General features: G+C 30.2%; 2 protein-coding genes across 3 annotated transcripts in view; one reads left to right on the top strand and one right to left on the bottom strand.

Moving 5' to 3' along the window:
• LOC129966748 (sulfotransferase 1B1-like) overlaps positions 1-19216 on the bottom strand; it is a 55390-nt gene extending 36174 nt beyond the window's left edge. The window contains exon 1 of one of the 2 annotated variants that reach the window (XM_056081302.1): positions 19114-19216. The gene's annotated coding sequence lies outside the window, so the exon portion shown is untranslated. The remainder of the gene's footprint in view (positions 1-19113) is intronic. The other variant, XM_056081304.1, reaches the window with a different exon arrangement.
• The window catches only part of LOC129966746 (uncharacterized), a 104022-nt gene that overhangs the window by 3268 nt on the left and 79875 nt on the right, over positions 1-20879 (top strand). The window lies entirely within an intron of this gene.

The raw sequence follows: 20879 nt of genomic DNA, 5'->3' as shown, positions 1-20879 counted from the left end.
TGCGGATTCCAGCACAATTTAATGGCAATCTATAATATAGATGTCAAAAAAAATCGTCACAGTGACTATTTTTTCTTGCTTATTGCTATTTTATTCCCTAATGTCTGAAATATATTGCAATTGACAAAATTTCAGAGATTTGCTGAATTTATATATACCCACATATTTTAGACCCCCCCCCCTGAAAAACAAACTTTTGGAATTAATTATATACATCTTCCCATCTCTCTGTCTATGAATACGATAATTTTGAGCTAGACAGCTGAGATTTGGTATATCGTTTTCATATCAAATTTGTTGATTTGCACAAGTTTAGATCCGTAATAAATTTTAAATCAAATTGATTAATGGGTTGAATGTGCGTTCAGTCTGTAAATTTACATAATTGTTGCACTTTTGAGTGATCGTACTCACAATTTAGAAAAATGAAAAATTTGGAATATGATCTTACTACAAAAATTTTAGCTCTGTATGAAATTTTAGTTCGAGTCAGTTTAAAAAAAAAAAAAAAAGGCATCTGAAATGCCTACTCAGTTTCTTTCAATATACTTAAGAATTCAAAACACTCATGCGCAAGACTCTGAAAATAAAATCCTAAGCACTTTGGTTTTCAAGACCTTGCTCTCATAGTTCATAATTTTATGTGAAGGGAAAGGGGCTACCATTTTTAGAAGAACAAGAAAATTTCTAAAGAGTCCACTTTTATTGGATCTTATTATTGTATCCACAGCTAGAAGTGGTTTTTTTTTCGACTATTTCAATAATTTTTATATATTTTGGATAAGAAAATTTAAGTCATATTTAGAAGTAAAATGCTCTGATATCAAATAACTTGGTCTTGTTAATACATTATTAAATTCGTCACTTGTTATCCGTTTGAAGTGTATAATCGCATTTTAATAATCCAGGCACGAAGTTTCCAACTATCGCATAATTTACGTTTCCGTGCTGCGTTTACTTTACACAGTTAAGTCTTTAATCGATAATTGGGTCGTATCGATTAATGCATCATAATCGAGTGGGAAGTAATTTATGATGAATATTTTGCAGCACATTCCATTTTTGAATGTCTTAGAAAACTGTGTAATATTGACTTAGGAAATTAGGAAGAAATTGCTGATCTACTGAAAACAAAATTATTTATTTTATTTCATCATATCATTTCATACATACTTTTGCAGATGCAACATAAAATTTGTAAGACGATTGAAAGAAATTTTATTTTCCTTGATGTTTTGTTATATGACAAAGTGTTATAAAATTCCCTTCACAAAAAATAATTTTGCTAACATTTTTAAGATGAACTCTGCTTTTTACGAATTTGTATCGGTGACAAAATTACAAGCTAACAGAAAAATACACATTTTCTTTTAGAATTTCGAATTATTTAAGAAAAATGTATTCAATTCTAAAAATCTTATTCCTGACAACCGAAAGGCATCAAATTTTAAAACAGATTGAAATTATTTATCCGATTAAGATCACAATTAGTTTGGATATTGGCTTTTAAAAATAAAATAACTATTAAAAATATCATAATATATATAATATAAGTAAATAAGTATTCAGATTTAACTATGTGCACTTTTCAGAGTGGCCAGCGAAATTAAAGAGTATCATTTGATACTCATCAGATGAGATAAATACATTACAGGATAAATGCCATCTGGATGCTTTTCATTTGATTATTTGAGTTTGGTTAGATTAAAATCCTATTCTGAAGCTAAGTAACGCGTATTCGGGACGAACCTCGTCATTGTAAGTAGTGGCCAGATGACGAAGAAGACACTTGAGCCGTCACTCTATTCTCCATACCTTTACATCATTGTAACATAATAACTTTTTTGATACATAAGTTTAGATTTACCATTCACTTAGCTCACATATAAAGCAGGTTTTTAAAGTAATAAACGAACTCCGTGGAATATGCAACGAATATTTTCGAAAAATTATCAATTTAGATACTTGGCTTATTAATCGTATAGAAGAGAAACATCATGAAAATCATTCATTAAAAAAGCAGTGCTGTGAAATTTTCACAAGTGGTTTATATAATTAATTCCACATCTGATGTCTCTTCTACAATGTTTTCATTTCACAACAAATCGATTATTTTCATTCTGTGAAGGGCTGTGGTGTCTTATTGATACAGTCTTCTAAGTTCGAAATACGCTTTTTGTTAAACTGTGTGTGTATTTGCGCCTGGTGTAGGTTATATCTGACGTTATGAGGCAAACGCCGTCCCATTAGTGAAGAGTGGAAGTCTGGGGAGGGCGATGAAAGCTCAAGTGTCAACCTCGTCATTTAAACTAGGCTTAAAAATTACGGTCAGTTTCAAAAGAATCTTAGTGGAATTAAAGTTCCACGCGGGACGTGTATAATATCAAACTCATATTATTTATAAATATATTGTATATGAGTGAAATTAATGATTGGTGAAAACTATTTATGGGTGAAGGTTAACACTCGAGTGATTCCGCAAAAGTATGCAAATCATACAAACTTCTTAACATTAAACCCTAAAATGTAAGTCGATTTTTGACAGATATTTAAATGGAACGTTAGCGAATAGGTACAAATATTTTTGCAGTGCAAATAATTGCCTTGTATAGGCAATTGCCTTTTGTAGGCAACACTAAAAAAAAGTGTTATATATTATTTAAAAGCTATCTATTGTAGAAGTGCGCAAAGTTGCATGAAATAATTGAAATGCGACTTTTAATATTACCCAGCTTGCTATGTTTAAAGATAAATCTTTTGCACCATTCTAGACGAAGCTTCATTTCGACGTTTCTTGATTTGAACAGTTAAGAAACATAATTACTGATTGTAGGAATTCAAAGAAAGGATAACTTTTCAGAAGATTATCCATCTTTACAATTATATTTTTAAATTTTGATTTGAGCCCATACATTCAATAAACAATTAAGTATTTTAAAATTTTTACGAGAGGAAAGGTTAATTATAGTGTGTAAATTGTAAGATGGAAGAATTTTGGGGTAAACTTAATTTAATCCTTAAGAATATTTGTACATGAAAGCCTTTGGCTGTTTTCTTTTCTCTCAAATTTGTCCATGTTTTTGAAGAATATGAATATTCTGAATATTCCTGTACAGTGCAGCAGCCAAATGAGTAATCTATGATTCAGACTGAATCTATGAAGTAATCTATGAAAACTTCTTGCCTAGTGTTCAATTAGATAACCTCTTCTCAATTATAATTAAAAGATAGTAAAGAAAGGGTAATTATCATGGCAGTAAACATCTTAATATTCAGTTCTTAATACATTAACTGCCATTCTTTTTTTGAAATTTTTATCTGTTTTTGCTAAATTATATACTAGTGTAAAAGGTTGAGTAACAGCATTATTATATTCGTATTATATTTTGATTTGAAAGAACGGAATATCGTTATAAAATGTGAAATAAAATCCTTTCAATAAAAAAATACCCGTAAAAGAATGAGTAAATAACAGACCGTTAGTATAACCTATAAATTACATATTTCCATACGGTATTTCATTATAATATAAAAAACAAACAAACAACCAAATATTATGCTCCAAATATGACAATTCTGTTCCGTTTAGCATACACACAAATTTTAAATTTTTGATAATGTAAATTATTCACTAATTGTAAGAAATGAAGCATAGAATACGCACTTTCTGCTACACACAATATTGACTTATATTAGTATGAAACTAAACTGTCAAGTGTGCCAAATATATCTCTGACACCGAGAGGTGCTTGCAAAATTCAAAAATCCCCAAATAGGGATCATGGCAGTTAATGGAATAATTAATCCTTATGGATAAAATCTAAAAGGAAATTTCTCGTTAACGTAAAGAAAACTTAAAAAACTCTTTTTGTACGATATTTTTCTTAGAATTTCGTCACTGTTTTTTTGTACATCCGATAGCATTCCATCGTTAATGACTCGTCCTCTTTGAATCCTTCTTCGATTTGCATAAGACGAGTTCGAGTGCTGTGTCTTTGACCTTCTGGTGTGCCGTGACCTTAGAGATTTCTTCATCTGCAATATCGGTCACGACTCCTCCTCCACCCGAAAATTAAACGATCCCACGCCGCCGTCCAACCACTACCTCGACGCTTGCCTTTCCCGTTGCTGCACCCTTTGCGACCAAATCCGCGAAACATCAACCCTCTTCTCTTAGGTGGGATGATTTCGATTGCATTTTTTTCTTTGTATCAATGAATATTGGAAATTATATTCATTGACATCCATGGATCACTGTTCTGAATAAGGGGTTTCATATAAACCAAAATATAACTAGTGGCCAGATTAATTAGGCGGCTCTAATTTAGGATTCTTGTGTAAACCGGTTGGCTATAAAGACTACTTACAAACTTTAAAAGTAGGCTTGGCATAGAGAAATAAGCCATTTTTACTATAAAAGATGGGAGCAATGGGGTAGCGACAAAAGTGCAAGCAATGAATAGACCCTCCCGAGCTCCAATTTCGAGGTGTCATGGGGGCAAAACATAAAAATATTTATCATTTTTTTAAATGAAATATCTTGAGGGAGCGAAAAAGTAATGCTCCAGCAAAGTCCTCCACTGCCATTTTCACTGTCTGAATTACTGATATTTGGTGAAAAAAAAAAAAAAAAAAAGAAATCATATCGTGTCCCGGATATCGGTGGTTTCATTATGTCACTGTATGAGGTTTGGAAACATAAAATTAAGTAGGTGCGGTCAGATCTTATCATTGAATCAAAAAAAGTACATACTCAATCAAAAGTACAATATAACAGATTTAATGGAACAAAAATTTGCAATAGCATTACAATGCAGTCGAAAATTACCATCCCCATTTTCCTGATTCATACGATTTGTAATATAATAAATAAATAAAACCTTAAAATAGTATGAAGCATGGGTTTTACTCTAAAAGCATATAAAACGTAGTATTAATACAAAACTTTGATGTGCTTAAAAAAAAGAGTTCAAAGGCTAATTATTATTGACATTGTTATTCATGCAGCTGAGTTGTGGTTTTGAAAATTATATTTCATCACTCTTCATTTTCAGATTCGAAAACCCTCCGCGCTATTGTACATGTGACATAAAGTCGCCTTTATTTCGAAACAAAAAGGAGTGAAAAGAGAGATGAAAGGCGATAATTACATTTAGCAATAGGGTGAATTGGAATTATTACAAGATTAAAAAGTTCAACAATCGCTCATCATTTTGCGCTTTACCCCTTAGCGAAAGTACAATCATCGAAAAGTGCTAGTCTCGGATCCTAAGAAGAACAATATATGTTATACATCTTTTACTTAATTTGGTAACAAAACCCCTTGTCGATGTTATGCTTTGAGTATCCAATCTCATGTATTATTGCAAAAATAACTCAAATTAAATTCGAGCCACTTTATATGAATAAATTTTTATTTTGCTCGCGAAAGTACTTTTTCTCAGAGCCTATAAAAGAGGAAATTTATATTTATGTAATGAAATTTAAACAATCTTTCTAAGGGAGATTAAAAGAATCCTTGAGATTCGCGGATCGCAGTTAAAAGATAACGTAAGTTAGTATATTAGCATAAAAAAAAAAAAAATCTGAACATTTCAATTCAAAATTTGGCAAAAGGTATCATTATATATTACTCGAGTAGCATTCTAAAACTTTTTTTTTTCATTTATTCAGTTGTAAATTCATAAGACGTTTCACATTGTTAGGTTGTATTTGCATATAAGTTCACTTGACAAAAATATGGACCGATTTTTAAAATATTTTTCGCATTGAAAATTATTTCTGCATGCTGTTGACCTACTCTTCTATGCAAAAACTAATACAATGGGAAATGAAAATTATTTGCAATGAGGTGCTATCACGATATCTTGAATCCAGTGGGCCTTGAAAAGTCATTTCGAAGCCTATTTTAAACCTCCTTTTTAAATTTAATCGTTTCCGCTTCATAGTCCAGATATATTTATTTATATGCAACTGGGACATGCAAATACAAAAAAAAAGTCTTTTTTTTTAAATGAAAAATCTAATTTAGCTTTGACAATACAATATCGACAGTAGCAATTTTTAAAAATTTTGCTTATATTTTCAGATTATTCATTACGATATAAAAATTCTTTTATACAAAAGAATTTTAATTAAAAATGTATATGTTAAATGAATACAGTGTGAAACTTTAATCCATCACTTGTTCAATAATGAATGCTTTTTAAAATATTTAAAATTACAAATTCAAAAAATGTTCTTCATAAAATATTTTGAAATTTTTCTTATCTAATTTCAGTGTTCTGTTTTAGAAACCAGAATGAATATTCTGAAATTGATTCATTTTAAGTCGAATTTGGAATTTCAGGAATGAAATTAGTCATTGAAATTTTACTGAACGCAGTGACCTGATTCTTTTACGAAATAATCTCACTGAAGTATTTGATTTTTGGGGGTTCATCATTTCAAAGATAACCCTATAAATATGCATACGAATTAACTATGGTAAAATATCATTCTTTAAATTAATTTTTTTAGTACACCAGTTTCGTTGCATTTTAAAGCAAAAGATAACGCTTAAAATAGGATGCATTGTTATTAAAGCATATTATTAGTCAGATACAACAATTTATGAATTGCATCTTCCATTATAAATTTTTTCCAAACTTTTACGAGAATTATTTAACCCTTTGGCTAACAAATTTACTTACTTTCTAAATTAAATGGTAAATCCAATTTGGAATAATATAAGGGCATTTAGATATTCAAACATTTTTAAGTGGTTTCTGCTTTTTAAATCACTTAATATCTTTACTTAAATTGCTTAATTCAGACTTAAAATTAGAAATTAAGTAATTCAATGCTCGAGTCAGACTCGTTATTGTATGTGAAGAGGTTAAGTGTAAATACTTTTGAAAACGAAACTCGTATGGTATATATAAAGCTTCGTAAAGAAGCTCGTATATGCTTAAATACTTTGAGATTGTACATTTCTTTTAAATGCAAGTAGAGAAAAAAATTAATTTTTGATCTTCTTAATAATATTAGATTTTTCACATCATTTATTCCCCTTATTGTAAATTTAAAACCTTCGTAAAGAAAGTGGTGCCGTATCTTGAATTCAATATTTTCAATCTATAATTTTATTCATCGTGTTTTTATTTTATAAAATAAATTAGCACGTTATATTAAAATATTTTTAAACCCTTCGCTCTCAGATGAGGCACCACTCAAGATGGTGCATCATTTTGACGTCTTATTTATTTTTTATTTTGATTGTTTAAGATAACTACAAAGTGGTCAGAAGATATAGATTAATGTTTCGGGGAAATTCGACTTAAAACAATTATTCATATTTATATTTTGAGCTACAAACAAGTATTAGTTGAATAATTATACATCGAATTACTTTTTTGAGAGGAAAGAGTTGAAATTTTTCTCAATAAATTTAAGTGTCTAAAATTTCTTCCAAAAATCTAATCTAAAATTCTCTTAATAATTCGTACTACTTTAAATATTTGGAGTAACATAAATTAATAAAATTGGGCGAATTTTATCTTTTATAAAGGAATCTGCAGTTCATATCGAGGTGGCAAAAAAAATTAGCCTTTAGCTGTATTTTATTTATCTTTTATCGGTAGATCAATGATCTAGTGAAAGGCACCTTTATAACTTTTACGATATTGAATATACCACGGGCAAAAAAAAAAAAATAAAAAGATTCATTTTTTTATAGGGAGCTCAGTCTATGAGTTGCTGTTTGCCTGGGTGGTTTTCAGAATTATAGTTGCATCTGACTTCCTTTCGAAATACTTAAGTTTCATAAAACCTTGACGTAAATATTCATTCAAACTTTTGGCTATGTGACACACCCTCTTTGGGACGTTTACTGTTACTTCAGCTCAATATACTGAGAACTTCTTGGGTATTGAGGTATTTAAGAATGTTCAAGTAGTTTGTATTTTTAATGAACTGCTATTTTATGTAATTTTTTAATTTTGTTATTAGTTGCTGTGCGCGGTAGAGTGAAACATTGTTATTCTAATTGCTCTTAAAAGAAATTTTACTGCGTCATTTAAGATATTTTTAATACGGCCTACAAATCTATATACACAAATTGTATCTATATACACTATATACACAAATATCCTAGAAAAGCTATTCCCAGAAATTGAAAAAATCTTGAAATATTATTTTATAAATGCGTATGAAAGATTTTCTTCTTTCTTATCTCGGGAAGAAAGAAGAAAATCTTTCTTTGTATTCGTAATAATCTTTCCAATAACAGATGTATAACTTTTATGTAGTATAAGCACTTTCACCCGAAACACAAATAAAGCAGGGAGCTACGTTATAAACCTCAAGAGAAATTCAAATTGCTTATCAAATCTAATTGAAGAATGGTAGAATTACAAAACGGTTGCCAAAATCTGTGCCTAAAAAACAGCCGAGTTACATAATAATTCTGATTAGATGACTGTAGCGAAATAATTTCAAATAAAATTTAGTATTGCTTGAAAAATGATCAAAAGTTTAATTTTCTCTATCTTTTAGCACTAAAATCAAGATTTCATTAATAAAGAAAAGATATTTCCTCACCATTTGTTATTTTATTTAAAAAAGGATTATTGTGAGAGATAATTTCATTACTTTTATTGTATTACTTAAATCTGTTTTACTCATGATATATATATATATATATATATATCAAATAAATGAAATTTCTTTTTGAATTAAGGAAAAATATACAGATTTTATATTTAATACTGAAATTTCCGCTGTCCCTAGTTCTTCCCCCAAATTTTCTGCGTTTTATAATTAAGGTTAAACTGCTTTTAAATTGCTATAGTATGCAATAGGAGGCCACAGAATATTTGTAATTTGAGGAATTTTTGTCAAGTAGTTAATTTATTGAAAATTTAAGAAGAGTATTCTCAAAATATGATAGAATATTTGAGGAAATTTATAGATTTCGAAGAAATTTTGGAATGCTCAAAATTAGATTCGTTTAGAATTTGTAATTTCATAAATTCTAAGTTAGAGAAGTCTCTTGTATGCCATCCTTGCCAGAAATATTTTGAAATTCATCAGATTTTCTTTGCTAGCGTGTATGCGCGAGCTTATTTTGGTCTATTAGTGTTTATTGGTGTTATTTTAAAGACAGCAGATCTATTTTTTTAAGCTCTATCGTAATAAAATTAAAATATGTGACCAGTTATTTGCAATTGCTTTCCAATTAGCTTTTATTTAAGCTTAATTACTGAAAAAAAAACACTGTTAGTTTTATGAATGATTCGAAACGATTCATGAAGATCAGGCAATGACCCCGATGTAAAACGTACGCATCTACACCATCGATCCGATGCAATCTACACAACAACCTTGGCGGAAATTCCACCCGCTTTCTCCACACATATAAAAAAAACCGCCAGCTTCTTTTTCTAAATCCTCTTTTTACAGTCTCTCTCCCCCTCATTCGGCTAATAAATCCAATGAACAATGCCTGCGTTTCAATGCCGGAGAAAGTGCTTGGAGCCACCTGTGGAATCCGCTATTCTAACCCGGCGCAACTGCTGCTGGGAGCCATCAAGTGAACCAACCATGCGTGCCCCACAGATTCTTCCAAAAGATTTCGGAAGTGTCACCAGAAAGTAGGGCGGCATGCATCTCCAATGCCAAGTTATGGGTGTCTTCCAGCACGTGCCGTTTGTTCGATTCACATCCGGAATCTTCGGTGGTTTAATCGGACACTGATCTGTGAGAAAGCAATTCCGTTATTTCCGACAGACTGCTTGAAAACAATTAGTTCGTTAAGATAAGCAAGCATCAAGTTAGTGAACTAAGTTTAATTAACCATGTTAGTAAACAGTAAATTATTCGCAAACCGGTAGGAATGGTTTTCCGAAACTTTCTCTCATATTCTGTCACAAATATTTACCCCCTTCTAACGTTGCATAAAATTTTGGACTTTCAGTCAAATAAAAATCGTGAAAGCACGATTTTTTCTCAAATGTTTATTTTGAATCCCGCGCATCAACGTTTTGTTTTTGGTAGTTATATAGCAAAAGAGATCATGTATGCATTTTGGGCGCCTTTCCATCGAAAAGTTGAGTCCGCGGTGGCCCGACGGTAAGGTCTTGGCTTCGGAATCCGGGGGCTTCAAATTCGAGACTCGAATCAACCGAAGAACCGTCGTGTCTAGTGTACGTTAAATCCGTTGGGGTCAAACGTCCTCCCTCGAATGGGGTGTGGAAGTATGGAGAAAGGGAGTGCCAGCTCAGGTGTCGTCTTCATCATCTGACCGAAGTTCAAAATTACGAGGTCCATTCCAAAATAGCCCTAGTGTTCTTTTCAACGGGGTCTGAATACAACTGAACTAAACTAAATTAAACCATCGGCAAATTATGATTCTGAATCACAATTTCAGTTACAATATTATATACCAAATTTTATTTATGTAGATCGTTACTGTGCAACCAAATTTCATTTATCTAGGTTGTTATTGTTTTGATTTATCACATTTACATTCATTACAAGGCCAATATATGCATGCATACATCTATTAGAAAAACGTATAAAGGCTACTTTTTAATTTAAAAACCATATTTTAACCGTTTCCGCTCGGGTGTTTCCTCTCAGGTACCATTCAAGACGGTGCATTGTTTTGATGTTTTTTTCCCTTAATTTTGTTTAGTAAAAACGCCAACAGAATGGTAAGAAGGCGCAGATTAATTTTTCGGGGAAATTCAACTTTAAAGCTATGATGCATAATTTGTTTTTCGGAGAAATGAATAAGTCCTTTTAATAGGTAAATAATTATGTATAGAATAATTTTTCTGAGTGCAAAAGGTTAATCTATAAGAATTTAAGATAACTAGGTATTCCATTGTGCAGCATTGTTAATACACAACAGTTGTTTAAATTTTTATAATATAATTTATAAAATTGTATCAGTTTCATCAATATAATGATGGTTTGGTTTGGTTATATTAACGTCCCGTTTGAAGCAACACAAGGGCTATTTTGGGACGGACCTCGTAATTTTGAACCGCGGTCAGATGACGAGGACGACACCTGAGCTGTCACCCCCCTCTCCACACCACACTACACCAGCGGGAGGACGTTTGGTCATGACGGATTTAACGTGCAACAGACTCCCTTACACGACGGTTCTTCGGTGGAATCGGGTCACGAACCTGAAACCCTCCGGTTCCGAAGCCGAGACCTTACCACCAGGCCACCACGGCCCATCAATAGAATGATGGAAAATCAATAAAACTGTTTTTAATTTTTCATTGTTAGATTTAAGCTTATCGTCTTAGATACATTACGAAATTTTTAATTTCTTTGTATTCTCCTAGTTATTGTTTCAGGATTAAATATAATTTTTTTAATGAAATAAAATGTTCTTTAGTTTTAATTTTTTCAGAAAGGGATCGTAGTAGCGTAGATATTTAAACATATACTTATTCAATACATTACCGATTTTGAAGTTTTAAATTGTCAACAAAATATTTAAGAGAACATAAAATATTTATCAAATATCTCTGTAGTCTCAGAAATGATTTCCATTAAGAAAGAATGGGTCATTCCGAAAATGAGAGACATTTGGTTGGGTAGTAGAGAAAACTAATATGTGACCAAATAAATAAGAGTTATTAATAATTTAGTCTTGTATTATTTCAGGGTAATAATATAAGACCAAATAATTAATTAGTTAATTGTTTTTGACGAGTATACTCGTCACGGAAAAAGCACAACATTTTGCGTTATGACGAGTTTTTTCGTCAGGAGTCATAAGTAGTGACAATTTGCAGTTTGAATTATAATTTTAGAAAAAAAAATCGAACATATTCGTAAATTTCAAGATGTTTAAAATATTTCGAGGCCAAGTCGAAGTCAAAGAAACAAATAAAAAATAATTATTATAAAAAAAACCGTATATAATCTGAATTGTTTTTCTTAAATGCATCGCTATGCTGTATTAGTCATCCAATTTTATGTTTCTTTTCATTCATATGCAAAAAATGCTTGTTAGTTTAAATAACTAAATAAATGTTATTATTGAAATAAAAAATAAGTCATTTCATTACAACATAATTCATATTGCACATACTTTGTGTTTGACGAGTAGACTCGTCATCGCTCAATTTTTTGCCACACAATTTCGATATGCAATTTTCGAAGTAGTCAAAACAATTAACTTGTTAAGAAAACATACAATATTTATTAAACATCTCTGTAGTCTCAAATTTTTTTTCCATCAAAAAAAGAATGAATCATTCCGAAAATGAGAGACATTTGGTTGAGTAGCAGAGAAAACTAATATATGACCAAATTAATAAGAAAAAATGATAATTTCGCGACACATTCGCATCTGAAATAGATAATACTCGTATTTACATCACATTGTGTTATGATGCCACTTCATTTTTCTTTCAACCAGATGAGTCATGGATTTAAATATTTAATGGCGACAGTGCATTTGATGTGAATCACGTGATCATGAATTTGATTTTATTAGAATAACTATAAATTGTCATTCATGATTTTCGAGAGCTGTTAAAAATCTCTAAATTTGATGATAACTCATTTCTTATATTATTAAGAAGGAAAGAACTACACATAAATCCGTTTCGTGAACTAAAATAAACTAAAACCATGTGTTACTCATCCGTATCTCCCAATGCAGTAAACAAAAACTCACTGATGATTATTCTGCTCACAACCCTAACTCACCCACATTTACACTGTTACTCATTCCACCCTTGTATTCGAAATGATACTTCAACCCTATTTGCATACTTAAAATAAACCCGCGTGAACAAAATATGTAGAAAGAACCCAACTCGCCGGCCGGTCCAGCATTTACTATCGTCAGACAATGATACACCGATCCACGAGGGAATCCGGTGCTGATGCGGCACAGCCTTAGGGGACACTTCTGGTATATCGGATCTGAACTTCCGGGAGAAGTTTCTTTTGCCGTACTGACCTCCTGTGACCCACTTGTTGCGTCTCGATCAACAACGCAAACTTTGGAAGATGCCGATGGATGCGGAGTGTTGTGTGTGAGAGAATGTATGGGGTGGATCGAACAGATGATGTTGGCCTTCTAAAATTGAATTCGAAATGAAAACAATTTTCTTTCACCTTGTGTATGCTGGTGGCAATTTTTTTAACCGGTTTATGTCTGGAAAGGGTCTATTATTAGCCTTTTTCTCAACTCTTTAATTGTCATGTCAGGATGGCAAACATGAATCGAGAGATGATATTTTCAGACTTGGAAGCTAAAATGAAGCCATTTATAGATAGTATAGTTGGACACAAAAAAGAAGGGGTTGCTGTAAACGTCCGAAGAAGCGTTCCTATATCTTACCTTAATCAATTTAGACGGATCTTCAAACTGACATTGACCTCGCGTATCTTCCGATCAGACTGGTGTTGTAGTTTTACGCCTTCAAAGATGAAGATTGTTATAAATTTCTGATTACAGGCAATATTAAAAAGTGTTTTAAAGTTACAAAATAAGGCTTATTATAATATATTTGGACCTTTTGCTTTTTTGTATTTTAGAATTTTTACACTCATAGAACCATCGAATTATTGTTATTTTATTACATTTCGGACTGACGCTTGCAATGGGCGTTTTTACGAATATTATGTGTGATCCGCGTTCCAGTGACAAACTGTAAAAAGAAGAAAATTACATTTCCCGCATGCAGTTTGTTAGAATTAAGATATAGATATTACAACAGAATATAAAAATGACCTGAAATCCATATCCATTTGATAAAAATCCATGGACTTATAAATGAAACAATATGGCGGCATCTTTCCAAAACTTCAAGTATCGTCTTATTCGAGAAAGTAAAAAATAAAAATAAAATTTAACGCAGAATTGTGAAAACAAATAGAGATGAACAAATATTTCAAGAATATATCGATCCAATCCTGATTATAATTCATAAGTGATGAAATAATGTCATTGAAAAAGACACGGTAAGAAAAAATATATATATAAACATCGGAAAATTAATTATACAAAGCAAAATAAGAACAGCCGTATTCTGTTTACAAGAAAATAAAACTTCACCTAAGATCAGTAAATTTGTATCAATAACACAAATGTTATCTTGATATTATATAACAGCTTTCAAAACGAAGCATTATTCAAAAAAGTCACTAAAAAAGTAGCGCATGCTGGATAAATAATGAGTAATTTATATATATTTTCTATATTCAAACATCAAACTATTATCACTAGATCTCGATTCCGTACGGTTTAATAAATATGTAAATATACTTTGAGTCCAGATATTCGGAATTTGTAACTCTTTAAGGAAAAGGTTAAAATAAAATTCAATTTTCTGATTAAATTTATTTATTAAAATTTAAGGACTAAAATCGGGAGAGTTATATACTAAAGGACACAAAAATAGTCTTTTTGGTAGAAGTTCCCATGGCTTTAAAATTTGGGATTCAGTTAAATATATGAATATATTTCCAGTTAAATTTCTACTATTGATAAAAGAGAACGTTTGTTATGATATGTGTGATCGTTCCGCAGTAAAATCGTTAGACCCGGAATTACCAAATTTGGCACAGACATATTTTGGAGGTCAAAAATGTGAACCTGAGAGACATTTAAAAAAAATTTTACTTCAAAATCAAATGATATTTTGACGTTTAACCATTAGTGCACAAAACTAATTTTTACATCTTTTTAAAATTTAAAACGTTTTCCCAATGATTACAATTTAGTTTTTATATAAATTATTTCTTAATGTTTTGCATTTCTTAAATTTTTTTGAATAATTTTTGATAATGAATTTCATTGTTGTCATGAAATTCAAATCGATTTCGTTGTTTTATCAGATAATTAATCGCCCGATTCTCTTTAATTGTTGAAATCTTAGGAAAAGGGATTTTGTTTATTATTTGCGCAATTTACATAAGGAATCAAAGTGAAATTGCATAATAGCTAAAGACAATGTACTTTTGAAATAGAGTATGGATACATTTTAAATTTTTATAGCCTGTGATATCATAATTATTTTTAATATTCACTCCATTAGGAATGTTCAAGTACACAGTAAACATAACCTACATAAAACTGTTAAAACAACACGACTTCAATGTCTTTCGCAATTTGATGATTAATTTTTTTGAGGAAATAAAGAACATCACGTTATTTGCAATTAAATACAATTTAATATTTATGCCGAACCAGTTGGTCACCAAAGGCAGCGTAGCAAAAGAGTGAATAAAGAATCATCTGAATGTCAGTGATCAAGAGATGAAATTTCAGTCATGATTTCTTGTATAAAATTTTAATTATAGCCACCTTTCAATATTTTTTTTGGGCGGGAGAGGATTTTTTACTTATTAATATTAAAGTAAGATTTTTGTTACTTGTATTTATTTGCCCATTTTTGGTAGGCATATTTTTTTTTTACGTTAAAATAATAATTCAGCTTTTATTTTGATTTTTAAAATTTCATTGTAATTTTTTTGCAGATCTCAATTAAGAAATCACAATTTCCGATTTTTAAATAAATCTAAAACATATCATATTAAAGTTATCTTTGGTATTTCAAGACTTTCTGTTCAAATTTTGGAGAAAATTTTATATTATTGTAAGGAAGTGATAGTTAAAAAGAAAGAATGTTTTCCTTTTATTTAATTCAAACTTAAATACATTCACTTATTCTATGGCAATACTCTTTGACACGATTCATTGAATGCATTTTTTTAAAATTTTGCATTTGAAGAGCCCAACTCCTTCATTAATCCTACATTCACGAACTTAAGATAACATCCCGCATGCATGCATGCTTCCGCAGGTAAATCAATAAACTACTCAAAAGCGTGATGCTGACCTCTGTTCTTAACTAGGCACAAGCAAATGTTATGCTCCTTTTGTAACCCTTTTGTTAAAAAACAAAACATCCCTCTCGTAACCACGTGCTTACCTGGAGCGTTCACGATTCTTGTCCGATTCACAAAAGTTCTTTTTAAGTAGGCTACTTAAAAGATGTCGGTAGCCAACTATAGACAATGGACGACAAATATCAAAGAAAAAGCTTTTAAGATGTTCTAAAACAGAAAAAAAAAAGAACATAATAAAAATAATGATGGCAAATCTGTGTTGAGATAGAACTTCCTGCATGGCCGATGTGCGATCTTTTGGGTACGGTTGAGTTCTTTTACTCACTGAACAAAACGAGCTCGGCTCATCAAAAAGTCAATTAAAATTTCATCTTCTGCTATTTTCAGCTATGGGAAGAAATAATAATAAGTATCGCATCACTTGCGAGATGGCGATCGGGGAGAAAATTTTTTCAAGGTCTTTTAAAGCAGATTTATTTTGAGGGCAGGAAATCTTTTCAACCGTTAAATGATTAACCTTTTTTTAATCTAGTAAACGAAGTCTTAGAGAGTTCATTCAGTTTGGTTCAATGTTTTTTATTTTGATTAATTAGATGATAGAGATAGAATTTAGATGACATTTTAATATGTGATAATTCCACTTGAATTCACGATATTTCATGATGAAATGTTTTAATTTCCTAGTCACGGAACGAAAATTACTGATCTAATAATTTTGTTAAAATCAGCTAAAAAATCTTTTGAAATGAAGACTAGTTTTCTTATTTTTGCTTAACAAAACATAGAAATTTTAAATGAATTTAATAAAAAATTTTAAAATCATATTTTTATTTGTGAAGATGATAAATAATTTTATTTTATTTCTTCTCTTTGATTCTCTGATTTCTAATTATTTGGAATAAATCTTAGGATATTTTTCCACGAATTTATTTCTAAGTAGTGCCACCTCTATTTAATTGAAAATTAATAAAAATTATTCTGTTAACAGAAAATAATGGTCTGAAAATATTAAAATAGTGTGAAATGCTGGCTAAGTTTTTAGGAGGAGGGGGGGGGGAACATACTCAAAAGTATAGACTTGGGTACCGATATTTTCAATCCATAGTTCAATCAAAAGCACAATATCAGGTACGAATAAGGCGTTTAAGATTAAATTGTGCCATTATACGCTGCATTATTTTATTTTAAATGCAAAATTAGAGTCGATGTTTTTAAATTGTTAGTTTATTAATTTTATAAGAAATAAAAGGAAATGTTTGTGGAAATCTTTATTTAAAGCTTCCACGAATGTATATTATATAGTATAATGTATATTGCAACTCCTTTGATAATTTAAGGTGTAATTCTTTTAGAGATACGCCATTTCGACTCGACAGTATTGAATGAACTCCTAGTGTCCATAACTGTGACTTTACACGAGAGTCACCCACTACGAATTTCATCAGTGAAGTTTTAATTTTGTTAATTTCTTTGAGAAAATTGGATATGTAAGCCTACAAAAAGATAGACTATAAAAACAAACAAGTTTCATTATTTTATCTATATGGTTTCGATCATACATTTTTTTTATCAATCGCATATTACCCGATCAACTATTTAAATGCACTCAAACTTGTGGCAGCATTTCTTCCTGACTACAAAGTATTGCTAAATGTCTTTGAGCCCCTGTGCCCCCCTCTCCTTTATACTCTTCCCTGTTATATGCCCTAAGCAGTTAAAAAGTAAAGCAAATTAATGTTTAATCTTTGACCCTCTTGGAGAGGGTCAAAACACCTTTACTTTTCTGTTTATTTGTAAAATGCCTTCCCCTAAAAATATTTAAAGTTTTAGTTTAAGGAATATTTACGTCTTATCATTACGGTAGGAAGATCGATGTTTCAAGTAATATTTTAACATGCAGCATAATATTTTACTTCTCATTACCAGAACGATTTCATCTAACTTAAAAGTCCTGTGTGTGTGTGTTTTCCATGAAGATTTTAAAGATCTTGTGCATGAAGAAATCCCTGCATCGAACTGAACGTTTTTTAATTGTTGAAAACTAAAACTAAAATTCAACTTAATTTAAACTTAGAGTTGTAAGTTTCGTATGATCCAAATATATATATAGTCCGATTTTTCAACATATGATATATTTTTGATGTTCAGATCAGTGCAGATAAATTGTTAGTAGATATGAGATCGTTTCCAGTTCTTATTGGATCGTTACAAATTACAGGAAAAACATCTGTGTTTAACTTCTGAAAAGAGTTTGGTCCACACATCCAAAGATAGAGTACTTTTTTCGTTTATTATTCAGAAAGCTCGATGTTTGTGTCCAAACGGTTCTTCTGTTGGACTTCCTGGATTCAGCAAAAGGGAAATTGAACAGAGAAAAATTGATTACCGGGTCCTCGCTAATTGGGGTGGTTTCCGATGAGAGTTCCGGGAGAAATTGGGGCCCCCCATTTCCCGGCCACTTGTTAAGTGGGGGAAAGGGATACTTCCGCCTATGTTTTATTTGAATTAAAAACCTCACTTTCTCGCTTCACTGGGGAAGCTTTCTGCCACCATCTTTTTCAAAATGGTAATGTTTTTCATTTAAAGGAAAAACAAAAGAGTGAACTGGAAAAAAAAACTGTTACATCTAATCGAATTAAAAACTTTTATTTTGAATGCATCCAGAAACAGCTATAATTCGGGGAATTGACACTTTTATGAATATATAATTTTTGATTTAATAGGGACATCATAAGATTGTAATACTTATCATCGACACCTAATTTTACTAGATAGTTAAAAGTAATAACCATTCATTTTCAGAAACTTTTATTACAACATATCCTGCTTAAGTTATTGTTCATTGAATTGATAGTCATTTTATAACAATTATTTACGCCATGTATTGAAAATATAAACACAAGAATATCAATATATTTTGAAAAAAGTATGGAACTGTTTTTTTTTTTTTTACTCGAAAACTTGTAAACTTTTTTCGGCATTGATTAACCTTTTGCATTAGGAAAATTAATTCGATGCCTAATTATTTACCACTTACAAGGACTTGTTTATTGCTCCGAGAAAAGAATACATATAATTGTTTTAAGCTGAATTAAAAATTAATCTATATTTTCTACATACATCCGATTAAAAATTAATCTACATCTCCCCGAAAAATTAATCTACATTTTCTTACCTTCTGCAGGTGTTTTTAACAATCAAAATTGAAAAATGAATAAATAAAACATCAAAATGACGTACCTATTTGAATGTGCCTAAGAAGAGAGATCCGAGTCCAAAAAGTTAAGATTATTTTTACCGTATTGTATATATCTACTCCAGAATGGAATCTGCCACAAAGAAATGTCTGATTAAATGGTGACTTTCTTAAAAGATAAACAGAAGCTCATAAATTTTCAAGTAATGCAGTTCTGAACTTTGTTGAAATCACCATATGTCACCATCACCATATGTTTGTTGAAATCACCATATGTCACCATCACCATATGTTTGTTGAAATCACCCAGCTGGACATATTCGTATGAGTCAAATTATTAAAATTCCTAACTTCCACATCGTGTTCAAACAGTTGTCGCACATGATGACATCAGCCATCATATTTCGTATGCGAAATTAAGAATGACGTCGTAACCATTTATCTTTCTTTTATTAATAAATAATTGTCATTAATGTAATTATTAAATCTTCCATACATATAATACTGCATTACTGCATTACTTAATATGCATTTATATTTCCAAGTACATAACTCGCATCTGTTAATTAACAATTAAAAATAAGCGACTACGTTGACATTCGATTTTTTTTGAGAAAATATGAATTTTTTTAATTTAAATATTGTTAATGCCTATACAGATTTTTTTTTATAAAACCATTTAAAACTTGTTTCTAATTTTTTGAGAAGTTACGGTGATTTTTGTATTTGTATTTATATACGTTTTAATGCTATTTTACATCTTTAAAAGCTATTTTCACAAATTCTTATCTTTGGTAGAATTATTTCAGAAAAAAAACCTTTATAAATTAAACTCTAATGCTTTTTTTTCAAATTTGGTATAATAATTTTTCATTATGTTCTGCTATTCCTGAACTAGAGAACTATATAATATGGAACAAATTGACAATTTCATGTTATTTAGCCGTAGAACTTCAATATTTTAAAAGTGAATAGAAATATGGCTTATTTTTTAGTTCAGGGACTAGTTAATATATTTTATATCTCTTTTTAGAAAAAAAAATAAAAACTTTTGTAATTTAACTCAAATTTTTTTAAATATAACTATTTTAGAGCATGTTTAAAATTAACTCGAACGTAGTTATACACCTTAGCGTAATATGATAAGTAAAAATTTTAAAATATATATATATATTCTGGCCATGATTTTAAAACAAAGATTACGCAGCGATGGATTAATATACTATTCACAGAAATAATATAACGGTTTTCGATTATAATCTACATTGAATTAAAATAGATTGTGTTAGAAGTGGCCGATGAAATAATTTGTTATTGAAAAATCGAAACTTTTCCAAATCTTTCATTTTATAGCTAAATATAGATAAAAATTAAATTAACTAAATTATAGCCAAATATTTAATAAATGTACTAATATTAATATATAAATTGAAATGACATATCCAAATTTTATTTGAAATGTTTTTTTTTTAAATTTAGAGATGACAATAAATCACATTAAATTGATTTTTTTCGAAAAGAAATCCATAAATATTGTTTATTTAAAATAAAATTCAGAATATATTAAATAGGTAGGACAAATCATTTTGCAACAAAAATAAGAGAAACATTTTAAATACTGTACCTCAGAACCACACGAACACAAGACCAATAATGACGATTTTCAATTTATAACAGTTTCGCAGGTAGAAAAAGATTTTGTATCAAATCATAAAAATACAATTTTCTTTGATGACTGCTATCAGTTATAAGAGCGTAGGTCTTATAAGGTCTTAAACCAATAGGTAAGTAGGTCTTAAATCAATTCGAT

The sequence above is a fragment of the Argiope bruennichi genome, chromosome 4 (assembly GCF_947563725.1).
Source record: "Argiope bruennichi chromosome 4, qqArgBrue1.1, whole genome shotgun sequence".
NCBI classification, from domain to species: Eukaryota; Metazoa; Arthropoda; class Arachnida; order Araneae; family Araneidae; genus Argiope; species Argiope bruennichi.
The sequence above is the reverse complement of the archived record's forward strand: the minus strand, read 5'-3'. Positions and strand labels throughout refer to the sequence as shown.